This window comes from Bombus vosnesenskii, unplaced genomic scaffold (genome assembly GCF_011952255.1).
Source record: "Bombus vosnesenskii isolate JDL3184/JDL3185 unplaced genomic scaffold, Bvos_JDL3184-5_v1.1 scf7180000013863, whole genome shotgun sequence".
Classification (NCBI taxonomy): Eukaryota; Metazoa; Arthropoda; class Insecta; order Hymenoptera; family Apidae; genus Bombus; species Bombus vosnesenskii.
Genome location: NW_022883252.1, coordinates 1 through 22,440, shown reverse-complemented (window position 1 = coordinate 22,440; position 22,440 = coordinate 1). Strand labels below are relative to the sequence as shown.

Below are 22,440 nucleotides of genomic sequence, written 5' to 3'. Positions count from 1 at the left end.
GAATTATTCAGGTGGTTTGCTGTTGAAGACTCAGCCTGTATATCCCCAAAATTCCATGTAGTTCTGATTGTTAGGCAAACTGATATTGTGATCTAACACGAGTCAACCTCATCAAGGGGCGAGAGGGAGGGGGTGTCAATAGACTAAACACAGAAGTATTCGCCTCTATGTGTACCTCTATTCGCTTTGAACATGAACAGAAAGATAACAGTACGGAGTGGGTGAGAAAGGCATTAAGAATTTTGATCCAGCATTTTTTAATCTCTTTATTGCGACATGAAAACTACGGAAAAAGTAATTTAAAAAAGCGACCAGATATCAATGACCTACGAAAAAGATAAAATTCATCCGGACAGAAAGAAGGAAGAAAACTATTTAACGTTTCATCAGAGAAAAAGAATCGAGGAAAAGGCTTGGTTATTGATCTTGTGAGACAGGAACGTCATAAATGCTAGTATAGGTAATCTTGCAGAAGTTGTTAAGAATCTTTATCGTAGTTTGGTATGAAAAATATCGAATAATTTGGATTTCGAATCACATACAAAATAAAATGCAGGGGAGAGTCGCACAGTACCTTGTGCTAGAGTTGGTAAAAATGAAAATTTACAAAGTGACTTTATACCACAAATGGAACTTGATAAAAGTAGGAAAATTAATTTTATGAAATTCAATAATACGAATTGACGAATTGACAATGTACAAGAATAGTAATGTCGGAATTTGTAGGAAACGAAAAATTGTCGTCCAGTACCGATCAATTATTTAATTATTTGATCTTTTGCTCTAAATGGTTAATAATGTTTTAAAAAGTCCTCTAGATGTCAGTATACATATTCTTATTCAAATTTGATTATTATGTATATCGTATGGAAAATACTTAATATTTTCTTGATCTGCGCATTCGACGTGTGCCCAGACTTCACATTCGTCGTTTTTGAAACATTGAAAGCTTCAGTGACCTGTCTTTGGACCATTTTATTTTTGAAGAGTAGCTTCGAAGCCCCATTCATGTTCTCCTCTGACCATTTCTCTCTTTTCTGTTTTGGACTTTCAGACATTTTTCTATGGGAAAAATTTTCTATAGAAGAAAAATTAAACGGACACCTTCTAATTTAGTCTCAGTTGCCAAAATATTGAACTTACAGGTAAAAGAAATTCGGTCTATGACTAAATCATCGGTATTGGACGACAAATACATTGAACAAATACGTTTTAGATTATAATGTATATAATATACAAAGGAAATTATAAAAGTGGGGCAAATAACTGGTAATTACACTTAATAAATTAGATATAGTATACATTAAAAAACATTTTACTTACCTGAAAAACAACATGTCAACTCCAGAAAATAATTTTTAATTTTCGAAATATCAATGTATATGTTTGACATATCAGATCAATATGGCTCCGAAATATGTTACACGGAATTGTTCATTTTCATTTGTTTGTTCCAATAAAAGCGCTAATATCTGGTGAAAAATCCTATGTATTTAGAAATTAACAGAAATGTTAAGTGAGCTGTTATTTTGCCCGCATTGTATTTCTTACATGTAATGCCCGTTACACGTTTTATCTTTAAAATAGTAAACTCATTATTTACTCGAGATTTATTCCTAGCGCACAAATATTTTTCAATAGAGCGATGCAAAGTTTTACTGTATCTCGGATCATCACAAGTTATCAAAATCTTGAGGATTCGATTTCACCTGCTCAAAGTGACTTTTGCAGGCAAAAGAAATTGTTCCTCGGATACTTTAATATTTTTTACTAAATTTCATCAAAAATAGAATTTTATTTGCTAATAGAAGATAACTATGTTTTGGTACCGCCGCTTCGAGCTTTTTACAATCCACTAGCGATAAAAAGTTCGCGTACAAGGTAACTAGCGGGCAAAAGAACGGTATAAAGCATAGAGTATAGAGTATATTAGCGTATCTCGCTTAGCGTAGCTAAGCATAGAGTGTCTCGCGAATTATTACACAACAGTGATAATAAGGCAAATCTAATAAAATTTACTTCTCATTAAAAAGTCGTACCAAAACAATTATTTATTAGTTGGTTTATTTATTAATTCTTAAGAAGATACATATAAATAAGAAAAAATGGTAAAATTTGATTAGTATAATATAAATAATATATGCCTATGATCATTCTAAAATATAAAAAGTGAAATAGTCTTACGTTCATTGGTATATTTTAAGAACACATACATCTTTTAACGATAGTTGCAATGTAACATCATTTTTATATTACACGCAAGGTATGGCAAGTATTCCTGCTCTAGGGCACAATTTGAAATCAACAACATTCTGTTTAACAAATTATAACTTCTATTCGTTTTCCATCATGGAATAACGAGGTGGTGTCTTCCATATTGCACTGGACGTGCGTTGTAATCTACTCCTATCTATATTTTCAAACATTTCAGTTAAATTTGGTGTGCACATTCTTCTATCAAAGAATTTATAGACTGCTTTCTTCGGAATTTATCGTTGCATTGCAAGTTCATTTTCGCGTATGTACGCTAAAATTGATAAAAATTCGAGTACTCCATGCATTATAATGTTTATTAACTCATTAAGTAAAACAACACTTACATTGCGCCTAATGTGGAATTGTACGCTTTGGTCTGGTTTCATCGTCCGATGTGTCGTCGTCAGGTTTACTGTGCAAAACAGAAGTGGACCTTACTGTTTGGAGCTATATTTTGGATAAAATATCGAATGAATAATAGCTGTTTTTATAACAGAAGAATACTTTGAAACTGTTTGTAATGTTACCTGCGATGTCATCATCTGAGTCTCCTTCTTTTGTTTCGCTAATAAGACTTTCTTTTGCTTTTTTGACAGATCTTCGTGCCAGTTTTTGAACAACGGCATGTTCTGAAATTTTTTCTTTTTCCAATGATCCTGTTTTAGCAAATAGCAAATTCGATGCATACGCATTTTTCTTCATTTCATTTTGAATGTCGTATTTCGTCATGTTTCTATTAGACATTTCCCTTTCACGGGATGGCTCGTCTTCTGCGAATAATTCTTCGAACTCCGTGAGTATCATCGCTTGATTCAGCTGCTGAACCTCCTCCTGCAGAGTTATTGGCGACCGTGATGTAAATTTAGGTTCATTATTTTTTCCTATACTACTAGCCAAGTTTTTATTAATTACTACCGTTTCGTTTGATTTTATTGGTGATAAAGGTTCTACAATTGTGGCGTCCATCATCTTCTGCGTATAAGTAGAATTGATGTCCATCGTGGAATTCATAAGAGGAGTAAATTTCTCAAGTGCATCCTCGCACATTGAAGGATCTTCAATATCATTTCTTGCTGATGGAATTACTGTATCATCAATAATATTAGAATATTTACCCTTCGTGTTTTCACTCCATGAAAAAGTTCTCTTTATATTACTATCTCTTGTTGTTATTGAAGACTTTAATGGTTCAATCCTTTCTGGTTGTATTGCATCTTCTTTTGAAATTGTTTCGCTTAAAACATTCTTTTTTGTTTTACTATGTTTTGTAGGACCTTTTGTGTTTTTTTCATCTGAACTACTTCTAGCACTTTCCTTTTTTTCAGGTCGGCCTCCACGTTTCCTCTAAAAATGTAGAATATATTTAACAACGATATAGTAGTATTTATATACACAATGTACATACAATTGTATAAGCAATTAGATTTTGACGTATTAATTAACCGATATCAAACATTATTGGGTACTACATATAAGGGTTAGTATTGATTAGTAACATAAGATAAGATAATATTAGTAACATAAGATTAAAAGTATTAAATTTCATCATAATATGACACAAACATTTACATTACTGTCATCATCAAGAGATAGCCTTCGTAATTATGTAACAAGTGACATTGACTGCTGCTTTTTAATATTAATTGCAGCTTTTATTGCAGCCTTTCTTTTTGTTCGGTCAATTGTTGTTTCCAGCACATCCCCAGTTTTTACATCTTTATTTTCTGTTTTATCATGTACTGCTGAATCTGTTACTGTATTATCAATATTGATAATATCATTTCCTGGGATAGTCTCTTTACGGCGATAACCTTTTTTCTTCAAAACTTTCGGCCTCTTTGTAGTTGAAGGGCCAGGGACTGATTGTGGTATTTCAGGAATTAAACCATGTAAATAATCCAGAGTGTCTTCAAGCTGGTTGTTAACATATTTTTTAACATCCAAGGAATAATTATGTATATTCGATATATCTTTGGTAATCATTTCTTTAATCTCCTTCTTTGATCCAGTATCCATATTTAAAATCTACGAATAAATGATATGTATTTAATATATACATTAAATTATACTTTTTAATAATACATACCATAATTTAATATTATGGTTGAAATTATGACGTATATAGCAATTAATACATACACATGTGTTTAGTTCTATTAACTTAGAAGCACATGTAAATTAAAAAAAAATATATATATATGAAACAATAATAAAATAATGAAGTAACATTGAGAATAGAATCTAGTTTAATTACACATATATACCCTTTTAACAATTCCGTTCTTATAAATTTTATTAAATTTACAGTGAAGCTTACAATTACTCTAATGCCAATGAATATTAACGTATGCGTTTATTATTACACTAAATAAAAATGAAAGTAATGCAATGAAAAATACAATATACCTTAATGAAAATAAAATAAGTAAATAGCGAAGTATTTATTAATATTATTATATAGCATTATATTATATTATTATAATATTTATTAATATTGACTTACCTTTTACGTTTGCACAAAAACTATCAAATTTTAAATATAAAGAGAGATTTATAACAGAGATAAAGCAAGTCACAGAAATTAGTGTCTTTCAATAGCAAAAATGCGTTAAAGGAAGTGAAACGATAATCTCCGTCTCGCGTCACAAGTGGAACTGTGCCAGTTTTGCTCCTTGAAAGTACACGCAGCGGTACATGAGCTAGAGAACATTTCAAATCATGTTGTTGTTTTTTTTGCTTCGGAGTATCAAGATCGTTAGGACATACATAATATATTAATAAATAAACTCCGGGCAAAACAATGTCGCCGTTACGTTACCGTCGAACCGTCGAACAAAGACGAATTTGAATTCTCCGACTCTCCCCCGACCTGTTTATACTATACCAGTTTAAACGGACGCAATCGTAAAGAGTTCACGAGAGTTATGGATCAGTATCTACGAGTATCTACCGTCTTTGCGAACATTATCTATAATTATTTATTTAATCATTTGAAAATATACGTGAAGGTTTCAACAACGAGCAATCTTGTCTAATAAATCTCACGATCAACCATCCTCTACACACAAGTCCTCTGAAAACATAATCCTCTACAAACATAATTATTAAATAAAAATCAGATATATCTTATTTAAATTACTATTAAATGCAATTTAATTATTATATTATTAACTAAGCAAATTTAATTTTAATTTAAAAAAAATATATATATATAATAAGCTAAAATTAAGCTTATAGGTTCATACCCTATCGATAAGTTTAAAAAAAATTTTATATAATTAATATATTTAATATATATATATATATACATGATATAATTTTTAATTAAAATTTTATTAAATGTAAATATATTTAAATAAATTATATATATATATATAATTATATTATATATGTATTATTAATAAATATAATATTTATAATATATTAAAATATAATTTTAAAAATAAAAATTTTAAGTTTACAAATTAAACATAATTAATATTTTATTAATCTAAATAAACTTATTTCAAATAATAATAATAATATGATAATTTAAATTATTTATTAAATAATTTTATTAAAATTATATTTATATACATATATATTAAATAAGAATAAATTTTATATCTATTATTAAATATAAATTATTCAAATTTTTATTAAAAAATCTTTTTAAAAATTTATTTTTAATTTATATTACTAATATTAAATAAATCACAATGTATGTCGCTCTTGTGTGTGTAAGTCTGTGTTCTAAAGCCTAGACCAAGGTAAAGCAAAAACTGCGTAGGTCGAGTTTGCCGCCAAGACACAAAAACGCGGGTGCTCGGCAAAAATAGAATAAGCCGATGAGTCACTGGTCAATAAAATAAACTCGATCATTACAAACGACAATTTTCCCTAACAATAAATAATGTCAATGTTTTGTGTGCATTTATTATACAATTACATTATTTATATAAATGTCTCTTATGGTGTACAATTACATATATTTGAATAATGTAGGAAATATTGCTCTTTTTATTTTTACATTCCAACTGTACGAACGGTTTTGTTTTCCACTATACATACATACATGTATCTTAAATGTTATACATACTTTGCATGTATCATATTTGATGTATGATGTGTTCATAAAGATCTTGTTAAGACAGCTTGTTAAAATTGTACTTACAAATCTAATTGTACTCTACAAAATTGTACATACAATCATATCTATTAATCATTCTTACAAATCCTCTAAAAACATAACGACTTTTCAGTTCAATTTGAATCATTGCGTTCAACGCCATTAGGGTGTTCTGCATAACGCGGGCATCCGACTAGGTGCTGATACCACATACAAGAACAAGTCGAATATGTGAAATAAAGCTTTTTAGCTTAAGGTCCCGTTTTGAAAAAAATACAGTTTGAACATGTTCGGTTGGCAATTGGCTTAATACACGCGTATTAACAAAGCGTTGTGTGAAAAAATTGCATTCCATATTTTTTTGTTATCTACTACTTAATTAAAAATTGATTGTAATAATAATTTATTGACGAATTATTTGAAATATGTTATCATGGTGTATATCCTGTGGAATTGACAAAACATACCTTTATGATTTTGTGAATCGATACGAGTAACAATAAATTTAAATTTGACGAATCAAAAAATTAAATATTTTAATTCTTATTTTATTATACTAAAACAAAGTAGTCTACAGATATTTTTAACACTTCTACCCTTACGTGTCACACGTTATTAAAGTATACCATTGATACTGATACGTATATACGTTCGTTAAAAATATAAATTGGTACAAATCATTAGAAATATAATTTTCCAACTTGGTATCTTTCTTCGAAGATGGAGAATTCCAAATATTTTATTCCCATTTGTATTACTACGTAATTATAATTATATACTAATATATAATACGCGAGATATTGAACAGAAATAATAGAACCTTTCATTTGCAGTCACACAGCCATGTTATGTTTGTCTGACCAAATATGTATTAATCATGTGCAGAAATTACTGACGTCAAACTAATATTTCTATGCTGTTGTGATTCATTAGGTAATCAATTGCTTAGTCGAATCAGTTTGCCAAAGCCAACCATTGGAATAAGTAATTAGTTTCGTTGATTAAGAGCAAATTTAATTCGTATATTTACTCATTTTTGCACCATGTTACTATTTCTATTCACAATATAAAACTGTTATTCTATCGCATTGTTGTTGCTACAATGTGGTTTCGTCATTTCGTTCTGTTCACATTCATTTGAATAGCGAGAATTTTCAGAGATAAATACAGACGTATAAACAATAACACAGATTACAACGATAAAAATTGAATATCATGGGATTTATGGAAACGAAAGAAATGTTTTTCGCATGCGAAATTATATTATTGTATGTATGGTAGCTTTTATGTTATCATAAATATGACTGTTCTAGAAATATGAACTCTCTCTTTATTTCTGTCACGACATATGTACAGTGTTTATTTGTGTATTAACTATTCCGATAAATAAAAAGATTTATTACATGATTTTACAAAATTTGTTAAAATTGATTAAGAAGTTACTTTCAAGAAGTAATATTTACATAATTGTAAATTGAACCCCATGTTTAACAAAATTAGGCATTCTTAAGTATTTGTTATTGTAAATTACTATTATGCTTCGCCAAGTGTGATTGGCGATTTCTGGAACACAGCGTCCATCGATGTCTTCAATGAAAGAACATAAGTTTAATAACCTAACTTATCGACGAAATAAATCCCTGGCCCCCGGGTAGCGTGTTAGGAAGCTTCCGTGGTAATTCTTTTAAAAGCAATTAACGAGTGATCTGTTCGCGAATTATTGTATTGTACTATATATTATGTGGCATCATGATATCATAAGGAATACAAGTCACTATGATTTCTTCGTACTATTTCACAGATGGAGTGTGCAAATTTGACTTTACAATGAACAAAGTCAAACGTGACAATGACAAAATTGTATGTGGCAAAACTGGATACCTCAATGTTATACAGTGTGTCAAGAAAGTGTTTGTTGCCATCTTATGTCTTTGGGAGGTAATTCTACACCTTCGGATTTGCGAAGATCTGTTGAAAAAGAGGATCACAAAATTGACCTCGAGCATTCTATTGCACGTATTGCGTGTTTGTGCGCGTATTTATCCATCGATGTATTGCAAAGAACAGTTTGTCCAATAGGGGTTTCACACGCAGCAGTGGAAAAAATAATACTCTCACCCTGAGAGAATTGACCGGCGAGGGCGCGGCAGAGGCCATGGAAGCGCTTCGGTGAGGCGTGCTAGGTCCGTCGCGCCCCCCGGTGGGGTGCAAACTTAGACGCTGGCAACTCAGCGCCCCGGGGCAGCAAATCTGCCCAGCAGGGGAACCGGACTGTCTGGCACGGCGGCTCCGGCGACGAGGCGCGGTGTGACGTGGCCGCATATCGCTCCATTAGGGGATGTATTGAGCGCGGGGGGGGTGTATCCCTCACACCAGTTCCCGGGCCCCTCTAGATCGCTGCCGGGACGGTCATCGTGGAGGTTTTAGTCCGTTGGCGTCCGCCACTACCACGCCGCTTTTTCCCAGAAGCGACCTGGTGTCCGTGCGGATTTCCTCCACGTTAATAAAAAAAAAAGTGGGAAAAATAATACGCCAAAAAGGTGTACGTTATAAGGTTCGCCGTGTGCGAAATTATGTCGTTTGACGAATATTCGATGGTTAGCCGCTAAGAAAATTATAACGCAATCCTTGGAAATATCTTGTTTACGGATGAGAGCGATTCTTCCGATAGCAATATTCTCGATCGTCAGACTGCCAAGATTTAGGCTTGCGAAAGTTCTCACATTATGATACAATGATACAGAGATTCAAGCAGGCTCGAGCAAGTTTGATTTATTCCACAGCTCGCTTTAACGTGTAGATAAAATCAATTTGAAAATGGAATAGATATCATATGTTCGCGAGCAGCCAGAAAACAACACTGACGTTATTTCGTATCGCATCTGACTTTAAAAACGAACATAAAATGAAAATAAACGGTTTTTTATACAAAAATGCATACTTGTTACGATGCATCGTGAGTAGGAGAGTAATGCATATGTTCGTGTATTACAGCATGAACGTATTAATGAATAAATAATATATATATTGAATTAAAATTTTTAATATCTTTATAATTTAATAATAATAATAATTAATATATTTATATAAGTATTATAAATAAAATATTTATAATAATATTATTAATACCTTTTTATTAGAACTAAAAATATAATTCAAAAATTTTTAATATTTTTATAATTTAATAATTATATTTATTTAAATATTATAAATAAAATATTTATAGCAATATTATTAATATTTTTTTTATTAATATTAAAAATACAATCTTAAAATTTTTAATATTTTTAATTTTATAATACCATTAATATTTTTTATTTATATTAATATATAATTAAAATTTTTGATATTTTATAATTTAATATATATCATAAATAAAAAATTTTTAAATTATATATTATACAATTTATATTATAGTAATTTCCATTTTTTCAAAATAAAAAAAATTGTATATTAAAAAATTTAAAAATAAAGGATAGAATATTTAAGTATTAATATTTTATAATTTAATTTTATAAATAATTAAATATTTATAGTAATATTATTATTTTTTATTAATATTTTAAAATATTATATTATATATATATATAATATAATATTTGTATATAATATATATATAATATAATATATATGTCGGGTTAACATTAGAATTTAAGGCGTGTAACGATTCTTCGTTTGAATTAGCCATCGTTTTATGAAACAAAGATTATATTTACGCGAATGTACAAGATTTTACAAAATATTATGAATATTGAGTTTAATGAATGATAAGATTAACAAATTATAAGTTTAACTAATGATTCCAAACGAATCCACGGTCAACAGGATAACTCTTTACTATGCGTAGAATAATTTAAACACAAAAAAAAAATACGATTGCTGAGGCACTCGGTAAATTGCTCGATGTATCACTTTCCAAGGCGATCACACGAATGAATATTTGATGAAAATCTTTTTCGCTGTACGACTGCATTTTGTTCGTTATATGCTCGCTGGAGGTATCGAGAAGCTTCCAATCGCCGCTGCTAGGCAGACTCTGCCAAGAGTTTGTCGTATACTCTTTGGAAGCATTGAGAAAGATCCAAACGTCGTTGCTAGGCAGCCTCTGTCTGGAGTCTGATTCCTAATACAACGTGTGTCCCATTATATCGACATCTCCAAAGTACAATTCTATGTGATTTCTAGGGAGAACAATACAACCGATCCACATCTTCGTCAGGCAAAACGTTTATCCCGTGACCGCGGCTACGCTCGGCGACCAGCTGCCACCTCGAACCCACCCTCGCCATCACATATATCGAACAATTACAAATGACAACAATTGCTTAATTACAGCTATGACAAAATCCAGGCTAAAGCACCAGAAGACTCTCGCAAAATTGCAAAGGGAAGGCTCCGGTTTTCCTTTCATCTCCGACACGTTCTTTTGTGATCCCGTTGGCCGCGGATTCGTTATCGAGCCTCAGACCATCGTCGCGAGTGCCAATTCTCGTGATCAATTGTCAAGACTGTAATAACTCTATTATTGTAATAAACTACACCTGCGTGTACCGTACCAATGGCTAATTCCCGTGAAGATTCATTTGACGCCCACAACCCTACTCCCAGTGCTAATCCGACATGCATATTAATATTTTTAAATATTTTTTTTTAATATTCAAAAATTTTTTAAATATCCCTAATATTTTCAATATTATGCTCTAAATGTATAAGCTATTTAAATTAAACAAGTTCATCTTTCTCTTTATTTAATTTAAATATAAATTAGTAATAATATAAATATAAATTAGTAACCCCAACCTAACCCCAACGACCGACACCCTCGAACTATTACCGACGCGACAACGCACGTCCTTCGAACACTAACAACAATATCAGAAACAACCGCCAAGATCGAAGATCGGTACCTCCATCGCAGAATTTTTCGAATACTACAAGACAAAATATCACGTGTAATTATTGTAAAAAACCCGGGCATTTAGTGAAAGACTGTTACAAATTTAAAGCCCGAGTAGATGCCGGATTAATCGTACCCTATGCTTCGAGACCATCGGGAAACCAAACACGTTCTTCGGGAGAATGGGGCGAGCCACGAAGGAACGATACGCCGAATCGCCCAAGAGTACAGGCGGCAATCAGGCGACCGGCGCCGACGGCAACAAACAGAACAAGGGCAGCCACCCCCGCGAGATCGACTCCACCACCCATAACGAGAGACAGAGCGAACGCAATGCCGACTATAAGATCGAACGAACAACCACTAAATACTGTGGGGGAGTCATCCCACAACCAAACAAGGTCACAGACAGAGAATCCAGAATCTCAAGACAAAAGGGAAAGAGTGAAGCACAAGCAACCGGCGAAGGAAAATCATCAGGAGTTGAATTCAGATTCGGAAGGCGACCTCTCCGAATTATTTCAGTAAAATTTAACGATTCCCCAACGACCCCAACTGCACGAATAGTTTCCCCAGATCTAAAAACTAAGACGAGTTTATTATTAGACTCTGGATCGGAAATCAATATTATCAAAAAACCTGCTTTACCCGATTCAGCCATCATCGACGAAAAGGAATCAATCGAAGTGCGAGGAATTACGGCAACGAGCCTGGTCTCCCTAGGGCAGACGGTAATACAGGTGGCGGGCCGTCCGGTTGTTTTTCATGTAGTCGATGATTCGTTGCTAATCGATCAAGACGGAATCCTAGGATCCGAATTTTTTGCAGGTTGTAAGGCTCGTCTAGATTACGAGGGAAAACATATCAGATGGGGAAATATTTACATCCCCTTCGATACTAAGGAAAAAATAGTTATACCGAAGCGAAGTTCAACAACGTGTTCTATTAATATCGCTAATCCAGAGATGAAAGAGGTATTTATTCCAAAAATCGAGCCGAACAAGGGAATCTATTTTGGTAATGCAGTTGTGAGGAATCATAAAGGAAAAGGTTACATAAGAGTAATAAATACTACTTCAAGAGATTACGAATTTACAACACCAACGATGGTAATTAAGGAATTTGAAAATCCCTCCCCGCTTCCTAGGACAGCGTGTAATACAGTTTTAAAATCGAAGGAAAGTAGATACGATAAAATAAATGAGTTACTACGACTCGAACACTTGAGCGAAGAAGAAAAGGAAAATGTTAAAAAGTTGATTCGTAATAATCAAGATAGGTTTCATATTCCAGGAGATACATTGGAAGCAACCGAAGTTCTGGAACATAGGATAATCACGACGGACAATATACCCATCAATACTAAACAGTATCGATATCCGCCAATACATCGAGAAGAAATAAATTGACAGGTCCAAGAGCTACTAGATACGGACGTAGTGGAACCATCAATATCTCCATATAACTCCCCGTTATGGATTGTGCCCAAAAAACCCGATTCGCAAAGAAATAAGCGCTGGAGACTAGTCATCGATTATAGAAAATTGAACGATAAAACGATTGGCGATGCCTTCCCACTACCCAACATTACAGAAATATTGGATCAATTAGGAAGTGCAAAATATTTTTCCACGTTCGACTTGGCATCGGGCTTTCACCAGATCCGTATGTCACAGGAAGATGCCCAAAAAACAGCATTTTCGACACCATATGGGCATTTTCAATTCAAAAGAATGCCCTTTGGATTAAAGAATTCCCCAGCAACATTTCAACGGTTGATGAATTCAATATTATCTGGTCTGCAAGGAATAGAACTATTCGTCTATCTGGATGACATAGTGATTTATTCCACGTCTCTCCAAGAACACGAAATTAAGTTCAATAAGTTAATGGAAAGACTGAGGAAAGCTAAATTACGATGACAACCTGATAAGTGCGAATTTTTACGACACGAGGTGAATTATTTGGGACATATAATTAGCGAGGATGGCGTGAAACTCGACCCAAAGAAAGTCGAAGCCGTATCAAAATTTCCACGGCCGAAGAGGGCGAAAAATATCAAACAATTTCTGGGACTAGCAGGATATTACAGAAGATTTATACCCGATTTCTCCAAGGTCGCGAAACCATTGACACAACTATTAAAGAAAGACACTCCCTTTAAATTGACAGAAGATCAGGAAAACGCATTCAATAATTTAAAGACAGCGTTAGTGACGAAACCCGTCCTGCAATATCTAGACTTTTCTAAACCCTTTAATCTTACTACAGACGCATCAGGATATGCAATAAGCGGTGTACTGAGTCAAGGGCCAATCGGAAAGGATTTGCCGATTGCGTATGCCTCAAGGCTATTAAATCCCGCCGAACAAAACTATTCTACCATAGAAAAGGAGTGTCTGGCAATTGTTTACAGCGCAATGCACTTCCGATCGTATCTTTACGGAAGAAAGTTTACCATCGTAACCGATCATGAACCTTTAGTGTGGATGCATTCTATCAAGGATCTTACTTCAAGAATTTGGAAATGGAAATTAAAACTATCGGACTTCGAATTTGATATTGTATACAAAGAAGGCAGGGCGAACACAAACGCAGACGCATTATCTAGGAACCCTCCGGAAGTTTGTTTACCAATCAGAAAAAGAGAGGAAGTCTCACCGATTCGCTATCCAGTCTCAAAAAGATTCGAAATAGACACATCAACGGAAGACTCTCCCATATTCGAAGCCAAACCACGCATCTTGCCTCAATCCACTGATCTTACAAAACAAGGAAAAGTTTCTACTCGAAAGCATCTTACACTGGAAGAAACGCCCGTAAAGTATTCTGACGAAGCACTGACGGAGCTCGATGTAAACACAAATAGAGAAATAACCGATCAAGGAAAAAGGCGCATGGACACAACAGGCGAGGAAGAACCCTCCGCCATAATTCCAGAACTAACTCAACAACGAGAAAAGGATACGCATGTCTCAAAAAGATTCAAACCGGATACGTCAACCGAAGACTCTCCCATATTCGAAGCTAAACCACACGTCTTGCCTCAATCCAGTGATTCTAAAAATCAAGGAAAGGGTTTTACCCGAAAACATTTTACGATAGAAGAAACTCCCATAAAATATTTAGACCAAGCATTAGCAGAAATCGATGTAAGTACAGATAGAGAAATAACCAATCGAGAAAAGGAAGACACGAATACAACAAGCGAAAAAGAGACCTCCACTGTAATTCCAGAACTAATTCAACAACGAGAGAAGGACACGAGACCTACGATAATTGCGGAACTAAGAATTTCAGAAACCCGAGACTCAATTGCGAGAGTAAATGACCATAAAGTAATATTTATAGATATACATGGCAACCCGATAGATAAAGGAGCCTTAGAAATGAAGGTAACGGGAAAATTGCCTCGTTATGAAGATTTAATGTTAGAAAAAGGAAGATTGAATTACGATTCTGGAAAATACATTGTATCCCTACCGATAAAGGAAAATAGAAATATTCCAATAACACCAGACAATTTATTAAACTCGCTAAGATCTCTATTAGACGTAGTAAATGAAAAACAGTTAACTTCGTTCAGCATTAGCAAAGGAAACTTGGAGGAAATACTGTTAAGGAAATTCGAGGATTTGGGAATACAAATAATTGACTATATTTCCCACACAACAGTTATACAACTATATTACTCTCTGAAGAACGTCTTGCACGCACGCTGGTCGCCAACCGACTATCCTCGATTCTTCTAACATCTGGCAACAGTCTTTTGTCTCCACTAAGACCTTGACGCCCTCTAACCCTTACACACACACTCTCATGTACAGTATAAATGTATCACTTCCCTAACAAATACCCTGGCGAAATACAATCAGAAAATTAAAGGAAATATTTATGGAAAAAACCTTAACCATCACCATTTGCACTGAGGAAGTAATTACCCCACCTGTGGAAGCGCGGAACAACATAATACGAGAAAAACATGAATCAAGCGTAGCAGGACACAAAGGAATAACAAAAACTTATCAAAGAATACGACAACATTACTATTGGGAAAATATGAAAAAGGAAATTCAAGATTACGTAAAAACATGTAAGGAATGTCAACTGAAGAAACTCACAAGAATAAAAGCAAAGCAACCAATGGTACTTACAGACACACCAGGTAAAGCGTTCGATAAGGTTAGTATGGATATTATAGGTCCATTACCAAAAACCCAAAAGGGAAACGAATATATATTAACTATCCAAGACTTATTAACAAAATACTCAATTGGGATTCCACTAGGAGGAATCTCTTCAGCCTCTCGGCCTATCTTAGCGGACGTTTTTGTGAAGCGATTTATTTGTCGTTTCGGGTCACCGAGAGCTATTCTCACTGATCAAGGAACGAACTTTACATCCTCACTAATGAAGAAAGTAGCAAAGAGATTCCGCATCAAACAATATACCACGACGGCATATCATCCACAAAGTAACGGTTCAATCGAAAGATCTCACCACGTGCTGATAGAATATCTCAAATTATACATTGAAAATTCCAAAAATTGGGACGAATGGGTAGAATTAGCTATGTTTTCCTATAATACCTCTGTACACGAAGGAACGAAATTCTCCCCGCACGAATTAGTTTTTGGACATCTAGCCAGAGAACCTACTGGTGAAGTAATAATCGAAGAGAACATGGAACCAACTTACGCAGAATATCTCGAAGATCTGTTCGATAAAATTAACACCGTACAACGAATGGCAAGAGAAAATTTGATAAAATCCAAACTAAGATCAAAAGAATATTACGACCGACGAATCAACCCCCAAGATTTTAAAATAGGAGATTCGATATATTTGCTAAAAGAACCCAGTAAAGGAAAATTCGCCGATCAATATACTGGACCATACAAAGTGCTAGAAATCTTGCAGAACCAAAACGTCAAGATCGAAGTAAAAGGGATTCCGCGAACGGTGCATTTAAACAAGTTAAAGCTAGCGCATAATCGAAATAGGCAATGAATAAAGCGATTTCAGTGGGCAACGTAGTGCGGTAGTATATGTTACAGTGCTGTTCGTCGAATAATACAGATATCGAACACCTAAAAGGAAAAAGAAAAATTATTATACGTGTTTCAATTATTGCTTAAATATAAAACGTGTTAACTCAATGAACAATTAACTAGCGAAAGTGAAAGTTACCTTATAAACAAGTGATCAACACACAAGAAAGTGTACGTGCAAGTATAAGTTATGGATTGTTGTTCGTGGAACACAATGTATGACAGCTACCTAAAATAAGTGAATAAATTAGTTTCAATTGTCTCAGTGCAAAATACAAGGTGACTAAATGTTATAACTATATTATGGATAAATCAAAAGGAGGTGTGACACTGTTCGTCGAATAATACAGATAGCGAAAACCTAAAAAAAAAAGGGAAAATTATTATGTGTACTCCAATTATTGTTTGAATATACAACGTGTCGATTCAATAAATAATTAAAAGAGTGGAAGTGAAAGTTACCTTGTAAACAAGTAATCATCATACAAGAAGGTCTACGTGCAAAATAGGTTATGGCTCCCTGCTTGCGGAACACCATGTACCAGCTGAAAATAAATGAACGAATTAACTTCAATTGCCTTAATGCAAAGAGCAGCATCGCTAAATGTTATAACGGTGCTGTGGAAGCGTGGCACTGTTCGTCGAATGACACAGACAGCGGAAACTTGGAAAAAGAAAAGAAGTTTATTACTCCAATTACTGCTTGAATGTAAAACGTGTTAATACCACGAATAACTAAAACAGTGAAAGTGCAACTTATCTCGTGAACAATCAATCATCATACAAGGAAGTATACATGCATGGATTTCGCAGATTAACAAGAAGAAATAAAATAGCTGATAAATATAGAAAGTGGTTAGAAAATAATTAAGATAGATTAATTGAGAGTTAGTAATAAATATAACCGGAGTAAAAGGATATTTTATTATGTATTAATCTACGTAGTATTGTTATATTATGATATCTAACATGCAGAAGCGGATTTTGTAATGCACAATAGCGGCCGCACACACAATGCATTATACACATATTAAATTAAATGAATTAAACAGTACCTTTATAGCCACAGATATAAGACGATTGAAGGCAACCGCAGTAAGTATCCAAGGCATATCGAAGAATTGGATGATGTTGCGGGAATGATCCAGGTAATATATATGTGTGCGAATTCTATCAAACCGATAATCTAAGATACATACTTAAAACTAGCCTACATTCCGGTAAAAGATAAATAAATAATTGACATTTCATTTCGTATGAATACTACACTGCCAAGAGAAATACGCATATGAATACGTATATATATATATATGTGTGTGTGTGCGCGTATGTTTTATATTATCGAATACTCTATAAAATAGACTACTCAAAACAATAAATAACGCAATCGAAGAATTGTTGCATTGTATAACGTTATAACGTATTACGTTATATAGTATAACGTTGCATTGTATAACGTTATAACGTAATTCTTTATATAGTGCAATATTACAACGTATTACGCTATGTAGTATAATACTATAACGTATTATGTTATATAGTATAACGTTATATCGAAATAGGTTATATATAATTACGTTATAACGTAATACGATGTATAGTGTAACGTTATGTAGTATAAGATTATAACGTGTCACGTTATACAGTATAACGTTATATTATATAACATAATAGCGTGTTACGTCATGTAGTATTACGTTATAACGTATTATGCTATATAGTGTAACGTTACATTGTATAACGCCATAACATATTGCGTTATAGAGCATATTATTATAACTTATTACGCTATGCAGTATTACGTTATGTCGTATTCCGTTATGGACTAGAACGTTATAACTTATTACGTTATATAGTACCACATTATAACGTATTTCGTTATGTAGTACCACATTATAACGTATTTCGTTATGTAGTACAACATTGTAACTGTCACGTCCCGCGCTCCGCACGCGTCGTAACAAGAACAAGAAAACCATTCTATACAAAACTCGCGAATAAGGATTTGAATGCACAAACGAACACGCGGCACCACGAAACGAAAGGAAGGATTAACAAAACGAGGGCGATTAACGGATCCAACCAATAAACAAAATACATATACACACAATCCTAAATAAACCAGGAAATAAGAATAACTACAAAAGGGGAAAATAATTGAAACGTCAGGAATATATATAAATATTTCAATCAATCAATTTGGAGAGTTACATATAAGTATAAACATATATGCCGAACATGTAATAACCTAATAAATATTAGAGACAGTGCTTCCAATACTATGCAATAAATACAATATTATCAATTTATGAAATATAAGTATACATGATGTCAAAAAATAATAGTTTAACAAATACATAAAACGTACAATATTGTATTATTAAAGAAATGAAGGTTACATTGTCAGAATTATATATATATGTGTGCAAATTCTATCAAACCGATAATCTAAGATACATACTTAAAATTAGCCTACATTCCGGTAAAAGATAAATAAATAATTGACATTTCATTTCGTATGAATACTACACCGCCAAGAGAAATATGCATGTGAATACGTATATATACATATGTGTGTGTGTGTGTGTGTGTGTGTGTGTGTGTGTGTGTGTGTGCGCGCGCGCGCGCGTATGTTTTATATTATCGAATACTCTATAAAATAAACTACTCAAAACAATAAATAACGCATTATTGCTTCTTGTGGCAATATCGCCGTATTGTTCCTATGAAATTGTCTAATTTATATCTTCCTGTCGTGCAATATTGCTCAGAGATCATGGCAATGAACAGCACTGTATTACAGACAGTAAGAGACCTACATAAAGTTTGTACGTATTTTACAGCAAATAAATATCTTGTAGAAGTAAATTGATCTTTTCCTTCGTGTTCAGACTACCTCTTGCGCCAACTTCTTTTTATGAAATCGGACATGATCAATTTTATAACGAAGCTAATTTACTCGAAGATATAAACTATAATTACTAATATTGTATGCATTGTATAAGCATCTTATTAAAAAATTATTCGAATAAAAATGTTTACTTAAGGAAAGCTTAACTATTATTATTATTTTAACATAACGGAATTAATCCGCTTCATTCTGAATTTCACTATAAAAATATCATAAACACGGGACCTTGAATTTTGCACCCTATTACTATAAATCCAAGGATTGACAATGAGAGGAGAAGAGAAAGATATATATAGGTTATTCATTGTTGCCATAACCATCATCATTAACTGACGGTCGACACGCCGCTACTGTTAAGCTGACTCTATCAATTCCCCCAACAGATCTTCTGTATGTGTATTACTGTACGTGTTAAGTGTGTTTGATGTGCAACGTTCGAATGTTTGAAGATGTATACCATATGGATGTTAAAGGATGTCTGATGTTTGAGGGTTGAATAATGTCAACACTTGGTAAAATGGAGAGAGGAGTCTAATGTTTTGAACGTTGTAAAACGTGTGTATTTTACCCGGAAAGTTCAAGTATTTTTTTAGTATGCTCGGAATACATATTGATCGATTGCTTTCAAAAAATTGATATTCTAATGCATGGTACTCTGGTATCGCGAATACTATACGCCCTTTGCGCGCCTCTTCACGCTAAAGGTGTAGCATTACCTGCATTGACGCGAAATGTCCGCTTTTTCAGAAGAATCATGGTATTCCTTCAGGTTAAAAATCTTGGCAACTGGTACGTGTTCCTACATTACCCTTCGGAAATATCGAGTTTCTAAAACATCCCTATAAGTAGGGAGGAAGTTCTAAGGAGATAATACTTTAAAAGATTTAAACTCAAAAATAACCTTCCTTCACAATCGCGCTACAAGCTTCACCGACCGAGACACCGCGTCATTATTTTATGCTTTCCAGACGGAACAAATCATTTCCAAACTATTAACAAACGAATTTCACCACTAGATGTATAGATATCACCGATCGGCAAATTATGTTATAAACTGTCTGTCTTGAATTAAGTCGTTGTTAACGAACGTAAAAAACGAAAGCTATTTAAAAAAAGAATCACAACATGAAACCAGGTCGTCTATCATACAATCCGAAAAACGTTTCCCACAACGTTACAACATCCATAACAAGTCTTTTTTCACTTATTTTTGGTCACGTGATTTTGGAACTGAATTTTGGGTCAAATGACACGTCACGATGTGAGCTCAATCAGCACAAACTTTCGAATGAAACTGGAAATTGGTTTCCCAGATAAAGGAGAATAAAGATACAACATAATTCCTCTTTTATGTACGATATTTAAATGAAAATACGCATATAGAGAAATATCTTGAACCCTATGTTTGGAATAGCGAGAACAATCGATTTAGTGAGGTCCTTCGTCTTCGCTAAGACTCTAATTGAGGATGAAAGGATTTTCGATGTAAAATTTCTTACATAGGAACTTGCTGAAAAATCACAGAATATAAAATTGTTTGAAGGTCGTAATTTCTATCGGACACACGAAAGTAATCTATCTAATGGCTCGGAGAAAAACAAAGCTAAGCGACATACCAAGCGACATGCCCTTCCCCTCTTCGATGAGTCGCTTATTTGGTGGCAAATTTCTTCTTCAGCAATATGAATCTTTCGGGCGTTGTTGTTACAACCGAGCGAAATTGGTCTGCCTGCTTTTACCAAATCTGCTTAAAATGATTTTGGGAGCAGAACACGAACGAAAGGAAACGAATGTTGAAATTTGGCTATCTACTGAGAGTGACATGTGCTTCTGAAAATATACCTAATAAGACTTTAAGAGTGCCATGAGACTGAATACGTGTTTCACGGCTATCGAATCATTATCTTCCAAACTACTAGATAAAAACATACGTACAATTATGATATAGAGAAGACAGCTTCTTTTACCGTACTCTTTCACCTCAGCAATGAACACGAAAACTTATTTTTCATACTCATAGAAATACTTTAATGCTTAAACTTGTAATATTAAAATATTTCTAATACTGTACTCGAAGTCTTACACATTACAGACGTCCAATTGAAAGGCTCGACGTGAGCGAGAACAGAGTGCTGTTCGGCCCAGTAATTTTTAAACTTTTCAACATTATCTTTTACCCTTGACCACGAATTGTCTGTTTATGGATATGTTCAGTTGTCGTATCGATAACTGATATTACTGCATTACCCCACCGAGGTTTAATCCTGTCTGCCGATATATATATATAAATGAAACACTGGTATACTCTTTTAATCTGTGCCATAGTTTATAGAATTGCAGAAAGAAACGTTTTTTACGCATTCATGATTTTGTAGGTTTTGGCTCTGTCAAATAGACCTCTTCCCCAAACAATTCACAATAATGTTTCCACTTCCATGTTCTTTCCTTAAATGAAAATCATCAATTCTTAAGGTGTCTAAAAAATAACAGAAAAAGAATGTTACGAAAATGCTCAATAATGTTAAAAATACGTAGATTTCCGGGGTTGAGAATAAAATCATTCGTATTCAGCAGGAAATAGAATCAATATATCCAAAGTAAATGAAATATTTCAATCCTCAAAAATAGCAAAAACTTTCGTACGTGTCGCAAATGTCGTTTAGGACGATCAACTATTCTAAATAAATGACGATTACATTTTTATGAAGCTATCATAGATATATCACGATGAGACAATACCATACGAATCACGTCTAGTTGTATAAATTCGAACTACTATTTTCTTCGCTTAGCATCCTGTTACCTTAGTGACTATACAAAGTTGTCTTGAAATTCATTTCAGTTGAGAGAAGATAAATAGATTGAATAGTAACACTTCCGTAACGATAAATGAAAATACCTGTATAAACTTCAATTTTCAGCAGTGCATAACTCATCAGGGAACTGAAAGTTAGTCTTCTCGTCTAAAGTGAGATTTAGGTACACTCCCTACTCTGCCACCTGAAGTCTATGACACTTTCCCACAGGCGGTCGTCCCATCTACTTGTTCCCATAAATACAATTTTCAATGACCTTTTCTATCCTGATATCTAAAGCACGATTATATAAACAGGTCGCGACGCTCACTATGGAAAACTGTCTGAAGATTGGATCCTAAAAGATCAACATAAAAGATAACAAAATTCTCTAAATAGACAAATAGCCTTACTGATGTCTT

General features: G+C 33.5%; 1 long non-coding RNA gene and 1 pseudogene across 1 annotated transcript; both read right to left on the bottom strand.

Annotated features, from left to right (window-relative positions):
* Window positions 1–2,917: 2,917 nt before the first annotated feature.
* On the bottom strand, window positions 2,918–4,275 carry LOC117239015 (annotated as a pseudogene).
* Window positions 4,276–16,457: 12,182 nt separating this feature from the next.
* Window positions 16,458–17,447, bottom strand: LOC117239016. The gene is made up of 3 exons (XR_004494328.1): window positions 17,368–17,447; window positions 16,775–16,857; window positions 16,458–16,541 (listed from the first exon to the last, which is right to left on the bottom strand). It is a non-coding gene; the product is annotated as an uncharacterized LOC117239016 (long non-coding RNA).
* Window positions 17,448–22,440: the final 4,993 nt, after the last annotated feature.